This window comes from Nerophis lumbriciformis, linkage group LG14 (assembly GCF_033978685.3).
Source record: "Nerophis lumbriciformis linkage group LG14, RoL_Nlum_v2.1, whole genome shotgun sequence".
NCBI classification, from domain to species: domain Eukaryota; kingdom Metazoa; phylum Chordata; class Actinopteri; order Syngnathiformes; family Syngnathidae; genus Nerophis; species Nerophis lumbriciformis.
Window position 1 is genome coordinate 33,294,342 of NC_084561.2, and position 25,376 is coordinate 33,319,717.

General features: G+C 43.6%; 1 protein-coding gene across 3 annotated transcripts in view; it reads right to left on the minus strand.

Annotated features, from left to right (window-relative positions):
• The window catches only part of LOC133616399 (serine/threonine-protein kinase MAK-like), a 67,726-nt gene that overhangs the window by 36,148 nt on the left and 6,202 nt on the right, over window positions 1-25,376 (minus strand). The gene's annotated exons all lie outside the window — the stretch shown is intronic.

Genomic DNA, 25,376 nt, shown 5'->3' on the forward strand with positions numbered 1-25,376 from the left:
AAACACGCATTGTACTGACTACGGCTGCAAATAACCCACCATAGAGACGAATAAAGTTGAAGCATACAGTTATAGTCCAGTCTAGGGTTGTACAGTATACTGGTATTAGTATAGTACCGTGATACTAGTATATATTCGGTACTATACTGCCTCTAAAAAGTACAGGTCCCCCATCTCCCCAAACCCCCCGTCGTCGTCGTCACATCGTGTCATTGTTGGTTTTACGAGCAGAGGAGTATGTTCGGCAGCGCACAATCATGGAGTACTTACAAACAGACACAGTGTGTAGACAGAAAAGGGAGAACGGACACATTTTGGCTTTAAATACTAAAGAAAAAGGTGAACTTATAACACTGAAACGCCCTCAGGAAGAGGTGCTTTAAAACACGGCAAGCTAGCTAGTGGCTAATGTCCATCCCCAGTCAGCAGTGTTTTAGCTACTTCTAAATGACTAATCCTCGCCTCCATGGCGACAAATAAAGTACGTTTTTTACAAGTTTCATCCCTGCAGGACGAGGAATAGCTAAACATGCTTCACTACACACCGCACTAAAAGACCACCTCCAGGCAACTACAACCCTAGACTAACACCCTCCCCCCACCACATCCCACCTCCCCGGATTGTAAATAATCAAATGTAAATAATCAAATGTATATACTTGTTCTTATGCTTTCTGAACTCACTATGTTCACTGCTCGCTGTACATATCCTACGAAGTCAGACCTACACTGTTTCAATGTTCATTTCTCAGATGATATAATTGTTGATGACTGAAGTGCTGATATCAACCAAACCGAACCCCCTGGCCCCAACCCCCTCCACATCCCACCCCCCGGATTGTAAATAATGTAAATAATTTAATGTACATACTCTGATGATTAACTTGTGTGATGACTGTATTATGCTGAGAGTATATATTTGTACCATGAATTGATTAACGTGGACCCCGACTTAAACAAGTTGAAAAACTTATTCGGATGTTACCATTTAGTGGTCAATTGTACGGAATATGTACTGTACTGTGCAATCTACTAATACAAGTTTAAATCAATCAATCAAAAGCTGGCCGGCGTCACAATGTAAACAAAGGCCTTTGGTGGATCTACACCTGACATCCACTGTAATGATACCAAGTACAGGAGCGTAATTAATCGATACTACTATGATTACATCGATTTTTTTTTAGCATCACAAAATCTTTCTTTCATTTTTTTTAAATTCACATTATGTTTATAAGCTCAGGAAATATGTCCCTGGACACATGAGGACTTTGAATATGACCAATGTATGATCCTGTAACTAATTTGTATCGGATTGATACCCACATTTGTGGTATCATCCAAAACTAATGTGAAGTATCCAAACAACAGAAGAATGAGTGATTATTACATTTTAACAGAAGTGTAGATAGAACATGTTGAAAGAGAAAGTAAGCAGATATTAACAGTAAATTAACATGTAGATTAATAATTCATTTTCTACCACTTGTCCTTAATAAATTTGACAAAATAATAGAATGATAAATGACACAATATGTTAATGCATATGTCAGCAGTTAAATTAGGAGCCTTTTTTTGCTTACTTATTTACAAATAAAAGACAAGTTGTGTTGTATGTTTACTATTTTATTTAAGGACAAACTTGCAATAAGAAACATGTTTAATGTACCCTAAGATTTTTTGTTAAAATAAAGCCAATAATGCAATTTTTTGTGGTCCCCTTTATTTAAAAAAGCATCGAAAAGTACCAAAAAGTATCATAATACATTTTGGTATCGGGACAACAATAGTCCAGTCAAATTGAATGAAGCCTTAAAGAGTCTGTGTTTCAAGGGTAACAGCTTCCCTCTGTAGTTTTGCAGAAAGACTTGTCTTGAACTGTGACCTGGGTGGCAGATTATTAGAATTTCACATGAGCCAAGTTGCTCCAAATTCAGTCCCCAGCTTATTTTTTTTTAGCTGCTGGCAAAACATCCTTCCATCCATTTTTTACCGCTTGTCCCTCTTGGGGTAGCAGGGGGGGCTGGAGCCTATACCAGCTGCACTCGGACGGAAGGCAGGTACACCCGACAAGTCGCCACCCATTAATGGAAAAAATTCCATGTTCTGTATTTTCTGTTCCTGTACTTAATTATGTGTTTAGTAGTGTTGTCCCGATACCAAAAAGTATTTCTGGCCTGGCCTGGTTCTGTTTTTCCTTTTTATACCACTACTTGATTGATTGGTGATATTTGTTCAGTTTTGTTTTGTTATTTCTTAGTTTTTTTCTCTCTTCTACTGTTCTATTTTCTAGCTTTCTCCTTCTCTTATGATTTTGTTTCCATTATATATATTTTTTCTTTCTCTAAGTTATTTTACTTTCTTTAAACATGTTTGTTTTGCTATTTAAATTATTACATTTTGTGGTAAAGAGCAATGGGAGGGGGATGGTAGGGGGATTAACAAGAAAAAATAACCCAGTTAAATTATACATTGAGAGGACACATTTACTAAATGTTATGTTTGATAATTTTTGTCACATAAGGAAGAAAACCAGTTAACACAAACATAATATATTGCAATGACTAGAATATGTTTGAGAATTATATCTTGGAATGTAAAAGGTGCAAATGAACAGGTGAAACAAATAAAAATTTTGAAGCATCTAAACAATCTTTGTACTGATATTGCTTTTCTACAGGAAACCCATTTGAAAACTGAACATTTAAAATATCTGAAAAAAGGGTGGGTTGGTGAGATAGTTGGTGTTGGACTGTCCTCCAAAAAATCTGGTGTTGCTATAATGTTTAACAAAAAGATTAACTATATTATAAATAGTGTATTTTTAGATCCAGAGGGTAGATATATGATTATTAACTGCCATATAGATAATAACAATATCACACTGGTAAACTTATTTGCACCCAATGATGATAAACCTTTTTTCTTTGGTGACATGGAGCTCAAATTGGCAGATTATGTTGCATTCATCCATCCATCTTCTTCCGCGTATCCAAGGTCGGGTCGCGGGGGCAGCAGCTTAAGCAGGGAAGCCCAGACTTCCCTCTCCCCAGCCACTTCGTCCAGCTCCTCCCGGGGGATCCCGAGGCGTTCCCAGGCCAGCCGGGAGAGATAGTCTTCCCAGCGTGTCCTGGGTCTTCCCCGTGGCCTCCTACCGGTCGGACGTGCCCGAAACGCCTCGCGTTCGGGTGGCATCCTGACCAGATGCCCGAACCACCTCATCTGGCTCCTCTCGATGTGGAGGAGCAGCGGCTTTACTTTGAGCTCCCCCCGAATGACAGAGCTTCTCACCCTATCTCTAAGGGAGAGCCCCGCCACTCGGCGGAGGAAACTCATTTCTGCCGCTTGTACCCGTGATCTTGTCCTTTCGGTCATGACCCAAAGCTCATGACCATAGGTGAGGATGGGAACGTAGATCGATCGGTAAATCGAGAGCTTTGCCTTCCGGCTCAGCTCCTTCTTCACCACAACGGATCGATACAGTGTCCGCATTACTGAAGACGCTGCACCGATCCGCCTGTCGATCTCACGATCCACTCTTCCCCCACTCGTGAACAAGACTCCGAGGTACTTGAACTCCTCCACTTGGGGCAAGATCTCCTCCCCAACCCAGAGATGGCACTCCACCCTTTTCCAGGAGAGAACCATGGACTCGGACTTGGAGGTGCTGATTCCCATCCCAGTCGCTTCACACTCGGCTGCGAACCGATCCAGTGAGAGCTGAAGATCTTGGCCGGAGGAAGCCATCAGGACCACATCATCTGCAAATAGCAGAGACCTAATCCTGCAGCCACCAAACCAGATACCCTCAACGCCCTGACTGCGCCTAGAAATTCTGTCCATAAAGGTTATGAACAGAATCGGTGACAAAGGGCAGCCTTGGCGGAGTCCAACCCTCACTGGAAACGTGTCCGACTTACCGCCGGCAATGCGGACCAAGATCTGACACTGATTATACAGGGAGCGAACTGCCACAATAAGACAGTCCGTTACCCCATACTCTCTGAGCACTCCCCACAGGACTTCCCGGGGTACACGGTCGAATGCCTTCTCCAAGTCCACAAAGCACATGTAGACTGGTTGGGCAAACTCCCATGCACCCTCAAGGACCCTGCCGAGAGTATAGAGCTGGTCCACAGTTCCACGACCAGGACGAAAACCACACTGTTCCTCCTGAATCCGAGGTTCGACTATCCGGCGTAGCCTCCTCTCCAGTACACCTGAATAGACCTTACCGGGAAGGCTGAGGAGTGTGATCCCACGATAGTTGGAACACACCCTCCGGTTCCCCTTCTTAAAGAGAGGAACCACCACCCCGGTCTGCCAATCCAGAGGTACCGCCCCCGATGTCCACGCGATGTTGCAGAGTCTTGTCAACCAAGACAGCCCCACAACATCCAGAGCCTTAAGGAACTCCGGGCGGATCTCATCCACCCCCGGGGCCTTGCCACCGAGGAGCTTTTTAACTACCTCGGCAACCTCATCCCCAGAAATAGGAGAGCCCACCACAGATTCCCCAGGCCCTGCTTCCTCATAGGAAGACGTGCTGGTAGGATTGAGGAGGTCTTCGAAGTATTCTCTCCACCGATCCACAACATCCGCAGTCGAGGTCAGCAGAGCACCATCCCCACCATACACGGTGTTGACACTGCACTGCTTCCCCTTCCTGAGGCGGCGGATGGTGGTCCAGAATTGCTTCGAAGCCGTCCGGAAGTCTTTTTCCATGGCCTCCCCGAACTCCTCCCATGTCCGAGTTTTTGCCTCCGCGACCGCTGAAGCCGCACACCGCTTGGCCTGTCGGTACCTGTCTGCTGCCTCAGGAGTACCATGAGCCAAAAGAACCCGATAGGACTCCTTCTTCAGCCTGACGGCATCCCTCACCGCCGGCGTCCACCAACGGGTTCTAGGATTACCGCCACGACAGGCACCAACCACCTTGCGGCCACAGCTCCAATCGGCCGCCTCGACAACAGAGGCACGGAACATCGTCCACTCGGACTCAATGTCCAGCGCCTCCCTCGGGACATTTTCAAAGTTCTTCCGGAGGTGGGAATTGAAACTCTCTCTGACAGGAGACTCTGCCAGGCGTTCCCAGCAAACCCTCACAATGCGTTTGGGCCTGCCAGGTCTGTTCGGCATCCTCCCCCACCATCGCAGCCAACTCACCACCAGGTGGTGATCGGTAGAAAGCTCCGCCCCTCTCTTCACCCGAGTGTCCAAAACATGAGACCGCAAATCCGATGACACAACTACAAAGTCGATCATGGAACTGCGGCCTAGGGTGTCCTGGTGCCAAGTGCACATATGGACACCCTTATGTTTGAACATGGTGTTTGTTATCGACAATCTGTGACGAGCACAAAAGTCCAACAACAGAACACCACTCGGGTTCAGATCCGGGCGGCCATTCTTCCCAATCACACCTCTCCAGGTTTCACTGTCGCTGCCAACATGAGCGTTGAAGTCCCCCAGTAGAACGAGGGAATCACCCGGGGGAGCACTCTCCAGTACTCCCTCGAGTGAATCCAAAAAGGGTGGGTACTCTGAGCTGCCGTTTGGCGCCTAAACGCAAACAACAGTCAGGACCCGTCCCCCCACCCATAGGCGGAGGGAAGCTACCCTCTCGTCCACCGGGTTGAACTCCAACGTGCAGGCTTTGAGCCGAGGGGCAACAAGAATTGCCACCCCAGCCCGTCGCCTCTCACTGCCGGCAACGCCAGAGTGGATGAGAGTCCAGCCCCTCTCAAGAGAAGTGGTTCCAGAGCCCTTGCTGTGCGTCGAAGTGAGTCCGACTATATCTAGCCGGAACTTCTCCACCTCACGCACTAGCTCAGGCTCCTTCCCCCCCAGCGAGGTGACGTTCCACGTCCCAAGAGCCAACTTATGTAGCCGAGGATCGGACCGCCAAGTGCCCTGACCTCGGCTTCCGCCCAGCTCACACTGCACCCGACCTCTATGGCCCCTGCTATGGGTGGTGAGCCCATTGGAGGGGGGACCCACGTTGCCTCTTCGGGCTGTGCCCGGCCGGGCCCCATGGGGACAGGCCCGGCCACCAGGCGCTCGCCATAGTGCCCCACCTCCGGGCCTGGCTCCAGAGGGGGGCCCCGGTGACCCGCGTCCGGGCGAGAGAAATCTGGGTCCTTTGTTAGTGTTCTTCATAGAGGTCTTCGAGCTGCTCTTTGTCTGATCCCTCACCTAGGACCAGTTTGGCTTGGGAGACCCTACCAGGGGGCATAGAAACCCCCGGACAACATAGCTCCTAGGATCATTGGGACACGCAAACTCCTCTACCACGGTAAGGTGGCAGCTCAGAGAGGAGGGCAGATTATGTTGATTCTGATATTATTATGGGTGGAGATCTAAATTTAACAATAAATCCAAATATTCATAAAACTGGTAAGATTGTTAAACCCAAGAAATCTGTTTTTTCTCTTCTGAAATTAATGCAAACTCTTAACCTAATAGATATTTGGAGAACCTTAAATCCATATGAGAAGGATTTCACCTTTTATTCAAACAGACATCAGTCATTTTCAAGAATTGATATGTTCTTTGTTCCTAAGGCAATTGTAGAAAACGTGCAGGCTAAAATTCACCCAATAATTATTTCTGATCATAGTCCAATTCAAATTGACGTAAGCTTTCCTACTGTCGCTTTCCAATTCAAACAATGGAAAATTAATATTTCTTTATTAGAAAGTGAGGAAAATAAATTACGAATTAAAGAATTTATTTCAGATTTTATTAAAAATAACCAGGATTCTGTCTCTGACATCTCCACAATATGGGAAGCACTTAAATGTTGTGTAAGAGGAGAACGTATTAGGATTGCAAGCTTTAAGAATAAAAAACAACGTGCTGAAGAAAATGAATTATTGAATGTAATCAAACAATTGCAGGACACATTGTCCAAACAGTATAATCAGGAAGCATGGATCAAACTTTGCCAACAAAGAATGGAATATAAATTATAAATGATAAATGGGTTGTACTTGTATAGCGCTTTTCTACCTTCAAGGTACTCAAAGCGCTTTGACACTACTTCCACATTTACCCATTCACACACACATTCACACACTGATGGCGGGAGCTGCCATGCAAGGCGCTAACCAGCAGCCATCAGGAGCAAGGGTGAAGTGTCTTGCTCAGGATACAACGGACATGACGAGGTTGGTACTAGGTGGGGATTGAACCAGGGACCCTCGGGTTGCGCACGGCCACTCTCCCACTGCGCCACGCCGTGATAATATAATAAAGCAGAAGGTTGAATATAAAATTAATAGGGCAAAATTAAAGTTTCATGAATACGACGAGCAAGCTGGAAAGCTCCTTGCGTTAAGATTAAAGAAGCAGATGACTAGAAATCATATATCTAATATTAAACTTTCAGATGGAAATATTTCTGTTGATCCCAAGCAAATCAATGAAACGTTTAGAACATTTTATACAAATTTATATAAGCCTGAGAAAGATTGTAGCATAGAAGCTATGCAGTCATATTTAAACGCAATACAACTGCCATCCTTATCAGAGCATGACAAAAAATCACTGGAGGAACCTATACAATTAACGGAAATTCAAAAAGCTATAAATTCATTTGCAAAAAATAAATTTCCTGGCCCTGATGGCTACAATACAGAATTGTATCAAATATTCAGTGAAGATTTGTCTCCTCTATTATTACAAATGTACCAATCTTCATTTAATAAACAATTGTTTTCTCCAACCTTCAATTTTTCTCATATCTCATTGATACATAAAAAGGATAAAGACCCATTGAATTGCAGTAATTATCGTCCTTTATCCCTAGCCAATATGGACAATAAAATCTTGGCAAAAATCTTAGCCACACGATTATCAAATGTAATAGGAAAATTAATTCATAATGACCAAACTGGCTTCATGGTAGGTTGATAAGCTTCAGACAATACAAGGAAATTGTTTAATGTTATTTACTATGCTAGAAGTCTCCCTTATCCCACAGCAGTGTGTACTGTTGATGCGGAGAAGGCATTCGACCGCATAAACTGGTCATTTATGTTTTGCACATTACGTAAATTTGGATTTGGAGATAATTTTATACAATGGATTAAGATGCTTTATACAAGGCCCATGGCATCAGTCAAAACCAATAATCATATTTCAGAACCTTTTTTGTTAAAAAGAGGAGTTAAACAGGGATGTCCTGCATCTGGATTATTATTTAATTTGGTTATTGAACCCTTAGCTGCAAAAATAAGAAGTGAAAATAATATTCATGGTATAAAAATTGCCTCTCAGTATAATAAGCTATCGATGTATTGTGACGACATAATTCTCTACCTGTCACATGTTAACTCCTCTCTTCACTATATCAATAATGTCATCACTGAATATGGCTGTTTATCAGGGTGTAAAGTCAATTGGGACAAATGTGAAATATTATCACTTAATAAACACTGCAAGAAATCACAAGTTCAGAACTCCAAAATTAAATGGAAAGAGGCATAAATCATATATCTAGGACTACATATTACACCAAACCTTTATGTAAGTAGACATCTAAATCTTAAACATTTAAAAAATAAGATAGAATCCAAAATGGAACGCTGGTCACGTCTCCAAATATCACTTTGGGGTCGGGTGAACATAGTAAAAATGAGTATACTGCCAGCAGTTAATTATGTACTGAAAATGATGCCTGTCCTAATTAATAAAAGTTGGTTTAAGAAAATACATACAATGATATCACATTTTATATGGTGTGGAAAGAAGGCTAGATGTTCATAGCCTTCTCTGTCTTGTACACAAGATAAAGGAGGACTACAATTACCAAACTTCTTACATTATTATATCTCCTTCGGTTGTGAACAAGCAAGCCACTTATTCCATTCTTCTGCAGATAAGGACTGGATCAACATAGAAAAAAAGATGTTAATGAATTTGGACATTGATGTGGGGAGCTTATATTATATTAAAACAATACCTAATGAATTGAGGCAGAGCCCAATTGAAGCCACCTTTAACATTCTAAAACTGTGCCAGAAAATACTAGGAATCAACCCAATGACATCTGTCAATCAACCGCTTTGGTACAATCCTAATATTATCATTAATAAAAATGTGGTTAAATGGACAACATGGAAAGACAGAGGTATTGCTAAACCTCATCATATTATTAATAAAAACTCTTTTAAACCATTCAATGATTTAGTTGATCAATATAATGTACCCAGAAATCATTTTTTACATTTTATCTCTTTAAAACACGCTGTAAATAAATGCTTATCTTCTGAAAGTATGTCTTTAAATAGCCATGAACTGGAAGATGCACTTTTTAATCAAGATACAATTAAGAAATTAATTAAACTATTTTATGGAATAATAAATGAACACCACACTAGAAATGCAAATGATGCATGTGTTCGGAAATGGATGATGGACTTAAACATTTTAGATGAACGAGACATATCATGGAATGATATTTGGAAAAATGCCAATAAGCCCTTTAGAAGCATTAAAGATAAGCTGACTCAATTTAAGATATTGAATAGATTGTATTTGACATCTTCTCAGCTGTTTAAAATTGGTGTAGTAGATAGCAAGTTATGTATGAAGTGTCGGGCAGCTGAGGGAACTCTTGTTCATTCATTGTGGGAATGTCAGAGAATAAAAGAGTTATGGTTGAAAACAACAAAAGAAGCAATCACATTCCTTAATATAAACATCCCAATGACACTGCTAACTTGTATTCTTGGGGATCTACATCAATTTAGTAATGTGTCATCAAAGAGTAAAAATGCTTTTCTTTCAATATGCATAATAACAAAAAAGGTAATATTTAAAAAATGGATAGCTGTTGATAGTCCAACACATACTGACTGGTACACACAAGCTATGGAGATGATATCAGTAGAACAAACTGCATTTAGTTTAGATAATAATGAGTCATATATTGGAATATGGGATCCATTATTTAAATTTTTTTCAACTAATAAATGAACCAAAATATGACTTATTATATCTTTGTGGAAAATGTTTCACGCGGTGTGTTGTCGGGCTTATGGGATGTGATGCAAGTGTAAGCCACTGTGACACACTATTGTTCATTTCTAATTTTTAAATTATTTTTTTAATAATGTTTTTAATGATGATATCAACATGTTGTTTTTTTAATCACTGCTATCTTGAAATTGTTACTAATATTGATGCTGTTGTCGTTAATGTTCATTTTGGTTTCACTACATTTGGATTTGTGTGTCCTCAATTGCTCTCAATTGCTCTGTTTATTGTTGTTCTTTATTGCTGGGACGGGTTTGGTTTTGGAATTGGATTGCATTGTTGTGGTGTTGTTGTGTATTGTTTTGATGATTGATTATAAATTCATAAAAAAAAAAAAAAAGTATTCGATACTTTTCAATACTTTTCTTAATAAAGGGGACCACAAAAAAATTGCATTATTGGCTTTATTTGAACAACAAATCTTAGGGTACATTAAATATATGTTTCTCATTGCAAGTTTGTCCTTACATAAAATAGTGAACATACAAGACAACTTGTCTTTTAGTAGTAAGTAAACAAACAAATGCCCCTAATTAGTCTGCAGATATATGCAGTAACATACTGTGTCATTTATCATTCTATTATTTTGTCAAAATTATTAAGAACAAGTGGTAAAAAATTAATTATTAATCTACTTGTTCATTTACTGTATCTGTATCTGCTTACTTTCTCTTTTAACATGTTGTATCTACACTTCTGTTAAAATGAAATAATCACTTGTTCTTCTGTTGTTTGGATACTTTACATTAGTTTTGGATGATACAACAAATTTGGGTATCGATCCGATACCAAGTAGTTACAGGATCATACATTGGTCATATTCAAAGTCCTCATGTGTCCAGGGACGTAATTCCTGAGTTTATAAACATAATATACATTTTTTAAAAACGAAAGAAGATTTTGTGATGCTAAAACATATCGATGTAATCATAGTAGCATCGACTAGATACGCTCCTGTACTTGGTATCATTACAGTGGATGTTAGGTATAGATCTACCAATGGCGTTTGTTTACATTTTGAAGCCGGTGAGCTACGATGTGTAGTGAAGCATGTTTAGCTATTCCTCGTCCTGCAGGGATGATACTTGTAAGATACTTACTTTATTTGTCACCATGGAGGCGAGGATTAGTGATTTAGAAGTAGCTACAACACTGCAGACTGTGGCTGGTCTTTAGCCGCTAGCTAGCTGGCCATGTCTTAAAGCACCTCTTCCTGAGGGCGTTTCAGTGTTATAAATTAACTTTTATCTTTAGTTTTTAAGCCAAAATGCGTTCATTCACCCTTTTCTGTCTTCACACTGTGTCTTCTTGTAAGTACTCCATGATTGTGCGCTGTCGAACATGCTCCTCTGCTCATAAAACCAACAATGACATGTGATGACGATGGGGGACGGGGGACCGGTCATTTTTAGAGGCGATATAGTAGTGAATATGATTCATTAGTATTCATTAGTATTATACCAATACCGGTATACCGTACAACCCTAGGTTTAGTTACTTTCCCTTGCTGTTATTTATGTTTTCTTCTCAGATCACCTGCCATGTGTCAGGTTCAAACACTGATGACATCTATTAAACAAGACAAGAGGCAAAGAATTAAACAAAGACAGAATTCAATTTGGACTCAATATTGAGTAGAGTCGTCTGTACACTGTACCCTTATACAGTATCTCAGCACGCTCTGGCAAAAGATTGTACTCCTTTTTTATTTGACTTTCTCCGACCACATGACCACAGCTTCCACTTCCAGAGGGAAGTGTGTTACGTCTTCGGGGACGCATAGCTGCGCTGGTAGCGTCCCTTCCAATACCGAAGACAAGCAGGAGTATCGTGGAGGTAAGATGAAGTATATTTAATTGTTTTAAGACAGGATCAAAAATACAAGACTGAAAACGCTAGCAAGCGTGGAGCTAAACAAAACATAAAATGTCACCAAGGGTGATAAACAAGGAATGCTAGCGTGTACAAACTTACTACAGCGAGGAGGAAAAAACAGGAGAACGTAAATGTTGCCTATTGCAAACATTGACCCAGCAACTACTGCTGGGTGACAGGAAACTATAAAGGGGAGTGATTAACCAAAACACCTGGTGAGAACACTAATTGCAAAACTAAGACAGGTGAGGAGAATCAGTGCCCATGGAAACCAACAGTTAACAGGGATAGAGGGTGCACTCAGGAAACAGACTAAAACAGAAGCATAACCAACATAAATCATGTCATGATCCGGGTAACGGATCATGACAAAGTGGGTCGTAAACAGCGTTGCCTTTAGTTACCGAACAGTTCAAAAGAAGAGGTCGTAAAATAGTTCAAAAAGAGGTTCGTAAAATAGTTCAAAAAGACGTTTGTAAACCAGTTCAAAAAGGAGGTTCAAAAAGAGGTCGTCTGGAAATTGGGCAGATCTTGTCTTCTCTCCGCTTTGAAGTCCTTGGGTTAGAACAATATCTTTCTGTTGATTACCAAACATGCAGAAACACAGGAACACATTCATCTTGCCCCCCCTGCCCCCCCGACACACAGTGGAATTTTACGAGCCTAACTCTTGGTAGGTTTCAAAGACAGCTTTTGTCTTCTCACCAGACCCTCAATGTAACACAAAGTTTTTGTGATAATTTAGAAACAATTTTTCCAACACCGGGCAGCACGGTGAAAGAGGGGTTAGTGCGTCTGCCTCACAATACAAAGGTCCTGGGTTCGATTCTGCGCTCGGGATCTTTCTGTGTGGGGTTTGCATGTTCTCCCCGAGACTGCGTGGGTTCCCTCCGGGTACTCCGGCTTCCTCCCACCTCCAAAGACATGCACCTGGGGATAGGTTGATTGGCAACACTAAATTGGCCGTAGTGTGTGAATGTGAGTGTGAATGTTGTCTGTCTATCTGTGTTGGCCCTGCGATGAGGTGGCGACTTGTCCAGGGTGTACCCCGCCTTCCGCCCGAATGCAGCTGAGATAGGCTCCCCCGCGACCTTCGGGAACGGGACAAGCGGTAGAAAATGGATGGATGGATATTCTAACACCATTTTTGCTTGTCCTGTTCTCCTGGGGGACCTGTAGCTTCGTCCCGGTTTGTTTTATTGCTTGTTCTTGTTACGTTATTTCACGGTGCCATTTAAAAGCGCTTTGGCTTCTTGTCATTTCTCTATTTTCTTAAGTTGTATTTTTTGTAGACTATCCTGCTATCCTTAGCCAGTGTTTATGAAAGACTCTTTGTTGCTGTTTCTTGTGTTGTCTTTGCATCTGTGGTCCACGTAGGTACAAATACAACATTTGCAGAGTGCAAAGTCACTTCTAAGTTAGCAATGCTCGCCTCCATGGTGGCAATTACACTGTTTCTTACAAGCATCATCACTGGAGAACGAGGAATAGCTAAATATGCACTACACACACTGTGAGAGGATATGCTAACCTAACCTCTAACCGCAAGCTAGCGCTCTTGAATGTAATCAAAGGTAAGTGGATAGATACAAATATTGACATTGACGATACCAAGTAGTATAGTATCAGGTCGATACCACAGTGATTATATTGATTATTTTTTTTTACCATGAAAACATTTTTTGTCATTTTTGCTATTGTTTACAAACTCAGGAAATTAATCCCTGTACAGAGGAGAGGTGTCAGCCAAAAACCAGATGATTTCAATTAGAGCCAATAGTAGGAAATATTTTAAATATTTAATTTAGAATCAGCAAATTATTTTGTTACACCACAATCCTGTGTTTTTAATAATTCAATGATCTTGAACATTTGAAGTATCAGTATTGGTTTGAACAATACTGGCCCCTGTAACAATTTGGTATTGGAGAAAACCCATATGTGTAGTATTGCCCAAAATGTATGTAAAATATCCAAACAAGAGATAGATAAGTGCTTATCACATTAGATATTGCTATTTGACTAGATAATAACAGTAAATTAACAAGTAGATGTCACGAGGGGGTCGCATATTGATGCGGGATCTAGGGTGACCAGGTGTCCGGATTTAGGCCGGACAGTCCGGATTTTTAATGCCTTGTCCGGCGTCCGGCGCAGCATCAAGCCGGACACGTATTTGTCCTCCTTTTTGAGGCACTAGGCTTGAAGAGCAGAGTTTTTTCATCTTTGCTGGGCTACAGCGCAATAGCCAATCAAAGACCGTAAAAAATGCCCAACGCAGTAACGTATCAAATGATTGGCTAAGAGCGGTGTCGGATACAAATCTGCTTATCATTGGTTAAAAAAGTAAACAAGGCCTCGTTTAATTCTGAATGGATAAAAGAGCACAAATTTATAACGAAAAGCAGTCGAGACTCATTCCATGGCTTCTGCACACTTTGTCGTCGATGTGATGTCGACGTAAGTAGTCAGGGGAAAGCTGCAATTGAACGGCATGCGGGTACGGATAAACATAAAAGTAATAAACGTGCGGCAGGTACTTCTTCAATGAGGACATTTTTTCGTGAAGTTTCGTCGCCCCTGGATGACAAGATAACCGCTGCGGAGCTGTGCAAGGTGTACCATGCTGTAAAGCAGTGGTTCTCAAATGGTACCCTGGGGGAATGTAATGTAAGTTCATTCAAGTAGGCTATTCCATTCATTACCATAAACCCAGAGTTTCCCCCATGCCATGATGGTTTGACCCTCACTAAAATGTCTGTCAAAAAGAACTGTGAAAAGAAATGCAACAATGCAATATTCAGTGTTGACAGCTAGATATTTTGTGGACATGTTCCATAAATATTGATGTTAAAGATTTCTTTTTTTGTGAAGAAATGTTTAGAATTAAGTTCCTGAATCCAGGTGGATCTCTGTTACAATCCCCAAAGAGGGCACTTTAAGTTGATGATGACTTCTATGTGTAAAAATATTTATTTATAATTGAATCACTTGTTTATTTTTCAACAAGTTTTTAGTTATTTTATATATTTTTTTCCAAATAGTTCAAGAAAGACCACTACAAATGAGCAATATTTTGCACTGTTATACAATTTAATAAATCAGAAACTGATGACATAGTGCTGTATTTTACTTCTTTATCTCTTTTCTTCAACCAAAAATGCTTTGCTCTGATTAGGGGGCACTCGAATTAAAAAAATGTTCACAGGGGGTACATCACTGAAAAAAGGTTGAGAACCACTGCTGTAAAGCATCACCAGTCCTACAGAAGTTTAGACTGCGGCATGAAAGTGGACCGGGAGATTTTCAGTGACTATCCCACAGCTAAAGGGATGGCCTGTGGCCGAACAAAAGCCAAGGCATTGTGCGAGAACGTCATCGCTCACTATTCGGTACAGGAACATACCGACTACATAAAAGAAAACAACCTACCCTTTTCCGTGGCAACCGACGCCTCAAATAAAGGAACAAACAAGTGTTTTCCCATTGTGGTAAGGTATTTTCACTTTGATGAAGGCATCCAACATGTCCTGTTGGATTTTTATAGTGACAGCAACGAAACGTCAGAAGCCATAACAAACCAGCTGCTGGCAAAACTTGAGATGTCTGGCTTAGAGGTGAAAAACATGTCTGCATATGCAGCATACAATGCCAGTGTCAATTGTGGCAAACATAACAGTGTGTATCAGAAGCTGAAACTGAGCCAAAAAGATGTGCTCCCTGCAAACTGTTTGGCCCATATTCTGCATAACGCAACCAGATATGCAGCAAGCAGCCTTGATGTTGATGTGGAAAATTTTTTGTGGCATTTTTTTTTTAATTATATATGTTAACTACATTTAAGTCCACACATGTTATGCTTTGTGGCACTCTGCACTTGAAAAGATTCATCTCAGTGGTCACTTTTTGAACACCACAATGTATTGAATAAATACAAATACTGTTAACAAACACTTGACTTTAATATTTTTTCCTATTCAGCCACACAAACATCATCTTTAAACCACTCAAAATTGTACTATAAAAAAGAGTATACCAGAGTCCTATGTACACCATAGTAATTTATTGATATGCCGCATAATGTCCTCCTTTTTGGTGTCATGGAAATGGTCACCCTAGCGGGATCGTTCCTTCAGTGCAACACGGACACTCCGGACAAAAACATCAAGGTATGAGGTGATTTATTTACATAAAAAACAGAAAACAAGCAAAAGAAAAGCATGCCGAACGCACGGGAAGCTAAAGCTAACACTTAGCACAGGACTCTGGAACATGAAACAAATCAACGTGACTGTAGCTTACCGCAAACAAGGAGCACAGGACGAGTGAACAGAAAGACAGGCTTAAATAGTGTCAGTGATGGAAAACAGGTGCGCGTCGGGAACACAAACGGCAGGTGAAAATTATAAGTAACCATGGTGACGAAACAAACTCACAGGTGCACAAGCAATAACAAAAAGAGTCCAAAACTAACAGAAAACACAAAAACATGATCCAGACCACGGATCATGACAGTAGAATAATAGTTTTGTGACAATGATACAACTGTAAATAATATAATATGTTATCACATATTTCAGCTACTAAATTAGGTTCTATTGTCTTTTACATACCAAATGATACATGATATATATAGTTATCGCAGGAGGGTGCAATATACAAAACCCAAAACCCAAAACCAGTGAAGTTGGCCCATTGTGTAATTCATAAATAAAAACCGAATACAATAATTTTCTAATCCTTTTCAACTTATATTCGATTGAAGACACTGCAAAGACAAGATATTTAATGTTCGAACTGAGAAACATATTTTTTTTTGCAAATAATCATTAACTTAGAATTTAATGGAAGCAACACATTGCAAAAAAATTGGCACAGGGGCCTTTTTACCGCTGTGTTACATGGCCTTTCTTTTTAACAACACTGAGTAAACGTTTGGGAACTGAGGAGACCAATTTTTTAAGCTTTTCAGGTGGAATACTTTCCCATTCTTGCTTGATGTACAGCTTAAGTTGTTCAACAGTCCGGGGTCTCAGTTGTGGTATTTTAGGCTTCATAATGCGTCACACATTTTCAATAGAAGACAGGTCTGGACTACAGGCAGGCCAGTCTAGTACCCGCACTCTTTTACTATGAAGCCACACTGTTGTAACACGTGGCTCGACATTGTCTTGCTGAAATAAGCAGGGACGTCCATGATAACGTTGCTTTAGTTGGCAACATATGTTGCTCCAAAACCTGTATGTACCGTTCAGCATTAATGGTGCCTTCACAGATGTGTAAGTTACCCATGTCTTGGGCACAAATACACCCCCATACCATCACAGATGCTGGCTTTTGAACTTTGCGCCTATACCAATCCGGGTGGGTCTTTTCCTCTTTGTTCCGGAGGACAAGACGTCTACAGTTTCCAAAAACAATTTGAATTGCGGACTCGTCAGACGACAGAACAATTTTACACTTTGCATCAGTCCATCTTAGATGAGCTCGGGCCCAGCGAAGCCGGCAGCATTTCTAGGTGTTGTTAATGAATGGCGTTCGCTTTGCATAGTAGAGTTTTAACTTGCACTTACAGATGTAGCGACAAACTGTAGTTACTGACAGTGGTATTCAGAAGTGTTCCTGAGCCCATGTGGTGATATCCTTTACACATTGATGTCGGTTTTTGATGCAGTACCGCCTGAGGGATCGAAGGTCACAGGCAGGCTGCTTACGTGCAGTGATTTCTCCAGCTTTTCTGAACCTTTTGATGATATTACGGACCGTAGATGGTGAAATTCCTAAATTCCTTGCAATACCTGGTTGAGAAATGTTGTTCTGAACTGTTGTGGACAATTTGCTCATGCATTTGTTAACAAAGTGTTGACCCTCAACCCATCCTTGTTTGTGAATGGCTGAGCATTTCATGGAAGCTGCTTTTATACCCAATCATGGCACACACCTATTCCCAATTAGCCTGTAGGATGTTCCAAATAAGTGTTTGATGAGCATTCCTCAACTTTCTCAGTCTGTTTTGCCACTTGTGCCAGCTCTTTTTAAACATGTTGCATGCATCAAATTTTCATTAACTAATATTTGCAAAAAATAACAAAGTTTTCCAGTTCGAACGTTAAGTATCTTGTCTCTGCAGTCTATTCAATTGAATATAGGTTGAAAAGGATTTGCAAATCATTGTATTTATTATCTCTGAGCTGCCACCTTACCGTGGTAGAGGAGTTTGCGTGTCCCAATGATCCTAGGAGCTATGTTGTCCGGGGGCTTTATGCCCCCTGGTAGGGTCTCCCAAGACAAACTGGTCCTAGGTGAGGGATCAGACAAAGAGCAGCTCGAAGACCTCCATGACGAATACAAATAAAGGACCCAGATTTCCCTCGCCAGGACGCGGGTCACCGGGGCCCCCCTCTGGAGCCAGGCCCGGAGGCGGGGCACTATGGCGAGCCTGAGCCTGAGCTAGTGCGCGAGGTCGAGAAGTTCCGGCTAGATATAGTCGGACGCACTTCGACGCACAGCAAGGGCTCTGGAACCAGTTCTCTCGAGAGGGGCTGGACTTCCACTCTGGCGTTGCCGGCAATGAGAGGCGGCGGGCTGGGGTGGCAATTCTTGTTGCCCCCCGGCTCAGAGCCTGCACGTTGGAGTTCAACCCAGTGGACGAGAGGGTAGCTTCCCTCCGCCTTCGGGTGGGGGGACGGGTCCTGACTGTGGTTTGCGCTTACGTGCCAAACGGCAGCTCAGAGTACCCACCCTTTTTGGATTCGCTCGAGGGAGTACTTGAGAGTGCTCCCCCGGGTGATTCCCTCGTTCTACTGGGGGACTTCAATGCTCATGTTGGCAGCGACAGTGAAACCTGGAGAGGCGTGATTGGGAAGAATGGCCGCCCGGATCTGAACCCGAGTGGTGTTTTGTTATTGGACTTTTGTGCTCGTCACAGATTGTCCATAATGAACACCATGTTCAAACATAAGGGTGTCCATATGTGCACATGGCACCAGGACACCCTAGGCCACAGTTCCATGATCGACTTTGTAGTTGTGTCATCGGATATGCGGCCTCATGTTTTGGACACTCGGGTGAAGAGAGAGGCGGAGCTTTCAACCGATCACCACCTGGTGGTGAGTTGGCTGCGATGGTGGGGGAGGATGCCGGACAGACCTGGCAGGCCCAAACGCATTGTGAGGGTTTGCTGGGAACGTCTGGCAGAGTCTCCTGTCAGAGAGAGTTTCAATTCCCACCTCCGGAAGAATTTTGAACATGTCACGAAGGAGGTGCTGGACATTGAGTCCGAGTGGACCATGTTCCGCGCCTCTATTGTCGAGGCAGCTGATTGGAGCTGTGGCCGCAAGGTAGTTGGTGCCTGTCGTGGCGGTAATCTTAGACCCGGCGGTGAGGGATGCCGTCAAGCTGAAGAAGGAGTCCTATCGGGTTCTTTTGGCTCATAGGACTCCTGAGGCAGCGGACAGGTACCGACAGGCCAAGCGGTGTGCGGCTTCAGCGGTTGCGGAGGCAAAAACTCGGACATGGGAGGAGTTCGGGGAAGCCATGGAATACGACTTCCGGATGGCTTCGAAGCGATTCTGGACCACCATCCGCCGCCTCAGGAAGGGGAAGCAGTGCACTATCAACACCGTGTATGGTGAGGATGGTGTTCTGCTGACCTCGACTGCGGATGTTGTGGATTGGTGGAGAGAATACTTCGAAGACCTCCTCAATCCCACCAACACGTCTTCCTATGAGGAAGCAGTGCCTGGGGAATTTGTGGTGGACTCTTCTATTTCTGGGGCTGAGGTTGCTGAGGTAGTTAAAAAGCTCCTCGGTGGCAGGGCCCCGGGGGTGGATGAGACCCGCCCGGAGTTCCTTAAGGCTCTGGATGCTGTGGGGCTGTCTTGGTTGACAAGACTCTGCAGCATCGCGTGGACATCGGGGGCGGTACCTCTGGATTGGCAGACCGGGGTGGTGGTTCTTCTCTTTAAGAAGGGGAACCGGAGGGTGTGCTCTAACTATCGTGGGATCACACTCCTCAGCCTTCCCGGTAAGGTCTATTCAGGTGTACTGGAGAGGGGGCTACGCCGGATAGTCGAACCTCGGATTCAGGAGGAACAGTGTGGTTTTCGTCCTGGTCGTGGAACTGTGGACCAGCTCCATACTCTCGGTAGGGTACTTGAGGGTGCATGGGAGTTTGCCCAACCAGTCTACATGTGCTTTGTGGACTTGGAGAAGGCATTCGACCGTGTCCCTCGGGAAGTCCTGTGGGGAGTGCTCAGAGAGTATGGGGTATCGGACTGTCAGATTTTGGCGGTCCGCTCCCTGTATGATCAGTGTAGAGCTTGGTCCGCATTGCCGGCAGGAAGTCGGACACGTTTCCAGTGAGGGTTGGACTCCGCCAAGGCTGCCCTTTGTCACCGATTCTGTTCATAACTTTTATGGACAGAATTTCTAGGCGCAGTCAAGGCGTTGAGGGGATCTGGTTTGGTGGCTGCAGGATTAGGTCTCTGCTTTTTGCAGATGATGTGGTCCTGATGACTTCATCTGGCCAGGATCTTCAGCTCTCGCTGGATCGGTTCGCAGCCGAGTGTGAAGCGACTGGGATGGGAATCAGCACCTCCAAGTCCGAGTCCATGATTCTCGCCCGGAAAAGGGTGGAGTGCCATCTCCGGGTTGGGGAGGAGACCCTGCCCCAAGTGGAGGAGTTCAAGTACCTCGGAGTCTTGTTCACTAGTGAGGGAAGAGTGGATCGTGAGATCGACAGGCGGATCGGTGCGGCGTCTTCAGTAATGCGGACGCTGTATCGATCCGTTGTGGTGAAGAAGGAGCTGAGCCGGAAGGCAAAGCTCTCAATTTACCAGTCGATCTACGTTCCCATCCTCACCTATGGTCATGAGCTTTGGGTTATGACCGAAAGGACAAGATCACGGGTACAAGCGGCCGAAATGAGTTTCCTCCGCCAGGTGGCGCGGCTCTCCCTTAGAGATAGGGTGAGAAGCTCTGTCATCTGGGGGGAGCTCAAGGTAAAGCCGCTGCTCCTCCACATCGAGAGGAGCCAGATGAGGTGGTTCGGGCATCTGGTCAGGATGCCACCCGATCGCCTCCCTCGGGAGGTGTTAAGGGCACGTGTGACCGTTAGGAGGCCGCGGGGAAGACCCAGGACACGTTGGGAAGACTATGTCTCCCGGCTGGCCTGGGAACGCCTCGGGATCCCCCGGGAAGAGCTGGACGAAGTGGCTGGGGAGAGGGAAGTCTGGGCTTCCCTGCTTAGGCTGCTGCCCCCGCGACCCGACCTCGGATAAGCGGAAGAAGATGGATGGATGGATGGATGTATTCAAGCGGTAGAAAATGGATGGATGAATGCATTTAGTTTTTATTTACGATTTACACAACGTGCCAAATTCACTGGTTTTGGGATTTGTAAATAGTTATCGCAGGAGGCTGCAATATATATCTCGATATAGATTTTAGGCCATATTGCTTCCTCGTCACAATAGAGAAGTTAGATGGCTTCTTCACTCTGCTAGTCTGGGAGCTCGCCTTAGGCAATTGACAGTACTCCCTTTGCCTCCCGAGCCAGGGATACAGTGAAGATGTCCCCAGATGTAGCTCCCCAGAAGTTACAGGCAGCAGCGTGACCGATAGTTACAGTGGCGGATGAGCCGATTTCGGCCAACGGTTATGCAGCAGAAAGCTAGCCAGTTAGACACGGTCTAGTGAGGTGACCACAGTGTCTGAGAAAAGCAACGGGAAACCACCTCAGTTTTGTTTGCCCTTCATACCTTATAACATCCATGAGTGATATTACAAAAGATTTGAGAAGTAACAACGTAGACAGGACCTTAGCAATGCAAGGTGTTACGTCGGACAGCAGAAGGAGAAGAAGGAGGGCCTCTGAGGTCATCAACATGCAAAATCCCTTCAATATGATATTAGGAATTGGAATATCCGAACGATGACGAGAGAAAAGAAGTTAGAGAGTGTGAAACAATAGATGAGTAGGATGAAGGTACAGATTTTTGGACTTACCAAAGTGCGTTGGAGGGGTATCAGAACAGTGTGAAGAATAGTTGGCCTACCCAGGAGCCGATTGTGACTCCGATCATAATTTGGTTGTCACGGAAGCTAAAGTAAGACTAAAAAGATTATCGAGGAGCAGAAAGAGAAGATGACATGGAAGAACACTAATACTGAGCATGGCAGAGAGATATACAGGAAATTAAATAATGAGCTACAAAGGGAAATCGACAGAGTTTGTGCCAACTGGTAGGTGAATCAATGTAACGAACTAGAAGACTTGGAAAGAATAAGCCGGTCGGATCTGATATACGTAAAGGTTAGGAGCTTTACCAGGAAGACCGTGGAATAAAGCAAACAGCATAGTGTGCTCAACAAGGACGGCAGTCTATTCACAGACGCAAGTGATATCAGCAACAGATGGAAACTACAGGAGTTGTACACCAGTGAAGACAAGCCCGACAGTCTTCCCGTAGAGTTGGAGGAGGAAGTTGACACAGAGAGCCGCTTTACTGGTGTGTGCCCAGAGGACTGGATGAGATCGGTCCTAGTACGCATTGAGAAACAGCTAGATGCGACGAACACCAAACCATTGGTCTGGTGGTCCATGCCTCAAAGGTCATTCTGCATGCCTTGACTAGTAATAGAACCAAAGGCCAGAGCTTTTACCAGCAATGACCAGTTTGGATTCCAGAAAGGTGTTGACACTATGGAAGATAGCGGTTAGGAGATTACTAAGCGAGAGATGTATCGACCACAACCAGGACTTGTATGTGTGCTGCGTGGATTATGAGAAAGCCCTTAACAGTATAAAACTCCTGGAGATCCTAAAGAGGTTCTGGTGGCCCTCCTTGCGAGCAAACGTCAAGGAGTTTGTGGCCGCGTGCACGGTTTGTGCGGGCAATAGGTCCTCCCATCAAGCTCCCGCTGGATTCCTGCACCCGCTTCCTACTCCTGCTCGTCCGTAGTCCCATTAGATTCTGTCACAGCCCTCGCGCCTTCTAATGGTAATACTCTAATCCTTACTTTCGTGGACAGTTTTTCTAAGATGGCTCACTTTGTCGCCCTCCATAAAACCCTAAACCATTCAATTTGTGGGCCACCAGCAGCCTTCCTTGTGGTCGTCCAATCTTGCATGAATTTAATATGCTCATAACTCTCTGGTTTGCGCTGCCACAGGCTTGTCTCCATTCCATGCTGCTTATGGGTACCAACTCCAGCCTTTTCTTCATTGGAGTCAGAGTCAGCTGTTCGCTCTGTGACCGCCCACCTGCATGATGCCCGCCTAGCCTGGTGCAACACCCAGACAGCACTGTTTTGTACATTTTAGCGAAATCAGCGGCTTGCCAATCGCCATCGCACCACGGCGCCAAACTATATAACTGGTCAGAAGGTATGGCAATCTTCTCGAGACTTGCCACTCTACACAGAATGGAAGAAGTTGCAACCCAGGTTTATTGTATCATACACTGTGGAGCATGTTATTAACCCTTCTTCTGTCCAGATCCAACTACCCAAGATGCACCCCACGTTCCATATCTCTCTCTTGAAACCAATTGCCTCCAGCACCGTGAGCCCTCCAGTTGTGCCTCTTCCCCTTCCTAGGCTGCTCAATGGCCACCCAGCATTTACTGTCAAGGCCATTCTTGACGTGAGAAGGGGAAGGGGTTTTCAGTATCTGGTCGACTGGGAGTGGTACGCCCCGGAGGACAAGTCTTGGATCTGCTGCGCGTTCATTCTTGACCCTCTCTCTATTGCGTAAGTTTTATAACCGTTTTCCAGAAAAGTCAGGTCGGCTGCCAGGAGGCGTCCATTAAGAGAGGGGGTCGTGTCATGTTTTACATTTCCCATGTTTGCATTGTTTTGTCTGCTTTTTCCCCTTGGCAGTTTCTCACTCTCTCTCTTCTGTTGATTACAGACTTGGTTGCAGCTGGAGGCGAGACAATTGGGCACACCTTAATAATAATAATAATAACTGGGATTTATATAGCGCTTTTCTAAGTACCCAAAGTCGCTTTACATGTAGAACCCATCAATCATTCACACCTGGTGGTGGTAAGCTACTTTCATAGCCACAGCTGCCCTGGGGTAGACTGACCGAAGCGTGGCTGCAATTTGCGCCAACGGCCCCTCCGACCACCACCTATCATTCATCATTCAATTCACCGGTGTGAGTGGCACCGGGGGCAAAGGGTGAAGTGTCCCGCCCAAGGACACAACGGCAGCAATTTTTTTGGATGGTAAGAGGCGGGGAGCGAACCTGCAACCCTCAGGGTTCTGGCACGGTTGCTCTACCCACTATGCCATGCCGCCCCATTATTCATGTAGTATTGTTGCTTATTAAGCTGAGGGGAACGGGCAACTTGTTGCTGGTTCTTTGACTTCGTCACGCCTTCCTGTGAAACCTGCCAGCACTCCACTGTTTCCAGTGTTCACCTTTGTTACTTTTGGCTACTTTATATTTGCCCAGTTGTCTCTAGCCTTTCACCTGCTGTTCCGCCTCTGCATCTGGGGTCCAGACCTAACAGATGTTACAATGGGTGACTTTCACATTTAAATCGATACCGTACGCCTGGTACCTGGGAATTGATACCGGTACTCAATGGTACCAGTTTTTGGTACTTTTGTCTGAGTTCATGTGGTAAAAAAAATGTTTATTTGTGTAATAATGAAATGTTAAAATGTTTAAATGTAACATATTTATTTATCTTTATCATCAAATATATCAAAACAATATCCAATTATTTGTATAATAACATGTTTGCAATTGTTTTTTTTGTTTTTTTTTAGTCATGCAGAAAATAAAACCTGGCTCCATGTACTCCTTTCTTTTTCCATCTGGAAAATACCGTATTTTCCGCACTATAAAGCGCACCTAGAAACCTCAAATTTTCTCAAAAGCTGACAGTGCGCCTTATAATCCGGTGCGCCTTATATATGGACCATTATTGAGCCACAACAGGTCTCGCAACCCCAGCCTCTACTGTAGCGTCTATTCTATGCGCCTTATAATGTGGTGCGCCTTATATATGAACAAAGTTTTAAAATAGGCCATTCATTGAAGGTGCGCCTTATAATCCGGTGCCCCTTATAGTGCGGAAAATACGGTATGTGATGGGGGTCCAAGGAAGCAATTAAGGCAATTAAGTTCAAAACAAATAAGCAAAAGAGGGAGTAAAAATAAAGTTCACTTGTTTTTTGTTTTATTTTCAAAAGTATTAAACTACAAATGAAATTTAAGCAAAAACTTCACATTACAGTACAAGGAACCGAACTGATTATGATAACCATTGATAGTTAAAATGCAAAGCTAACGTATTCCTATACAGTAGGCTTTTTACCTGGAGCAGACGTAGAGGATGATGATGTCGCTGTTATCGTCACCAAATGTTAACGCCATTTTTCCCTCCGTGTTTTTGGCTGCAGTCGAGTCACTAAAGGTGCCAAATGCAGGAGTTGCAGTC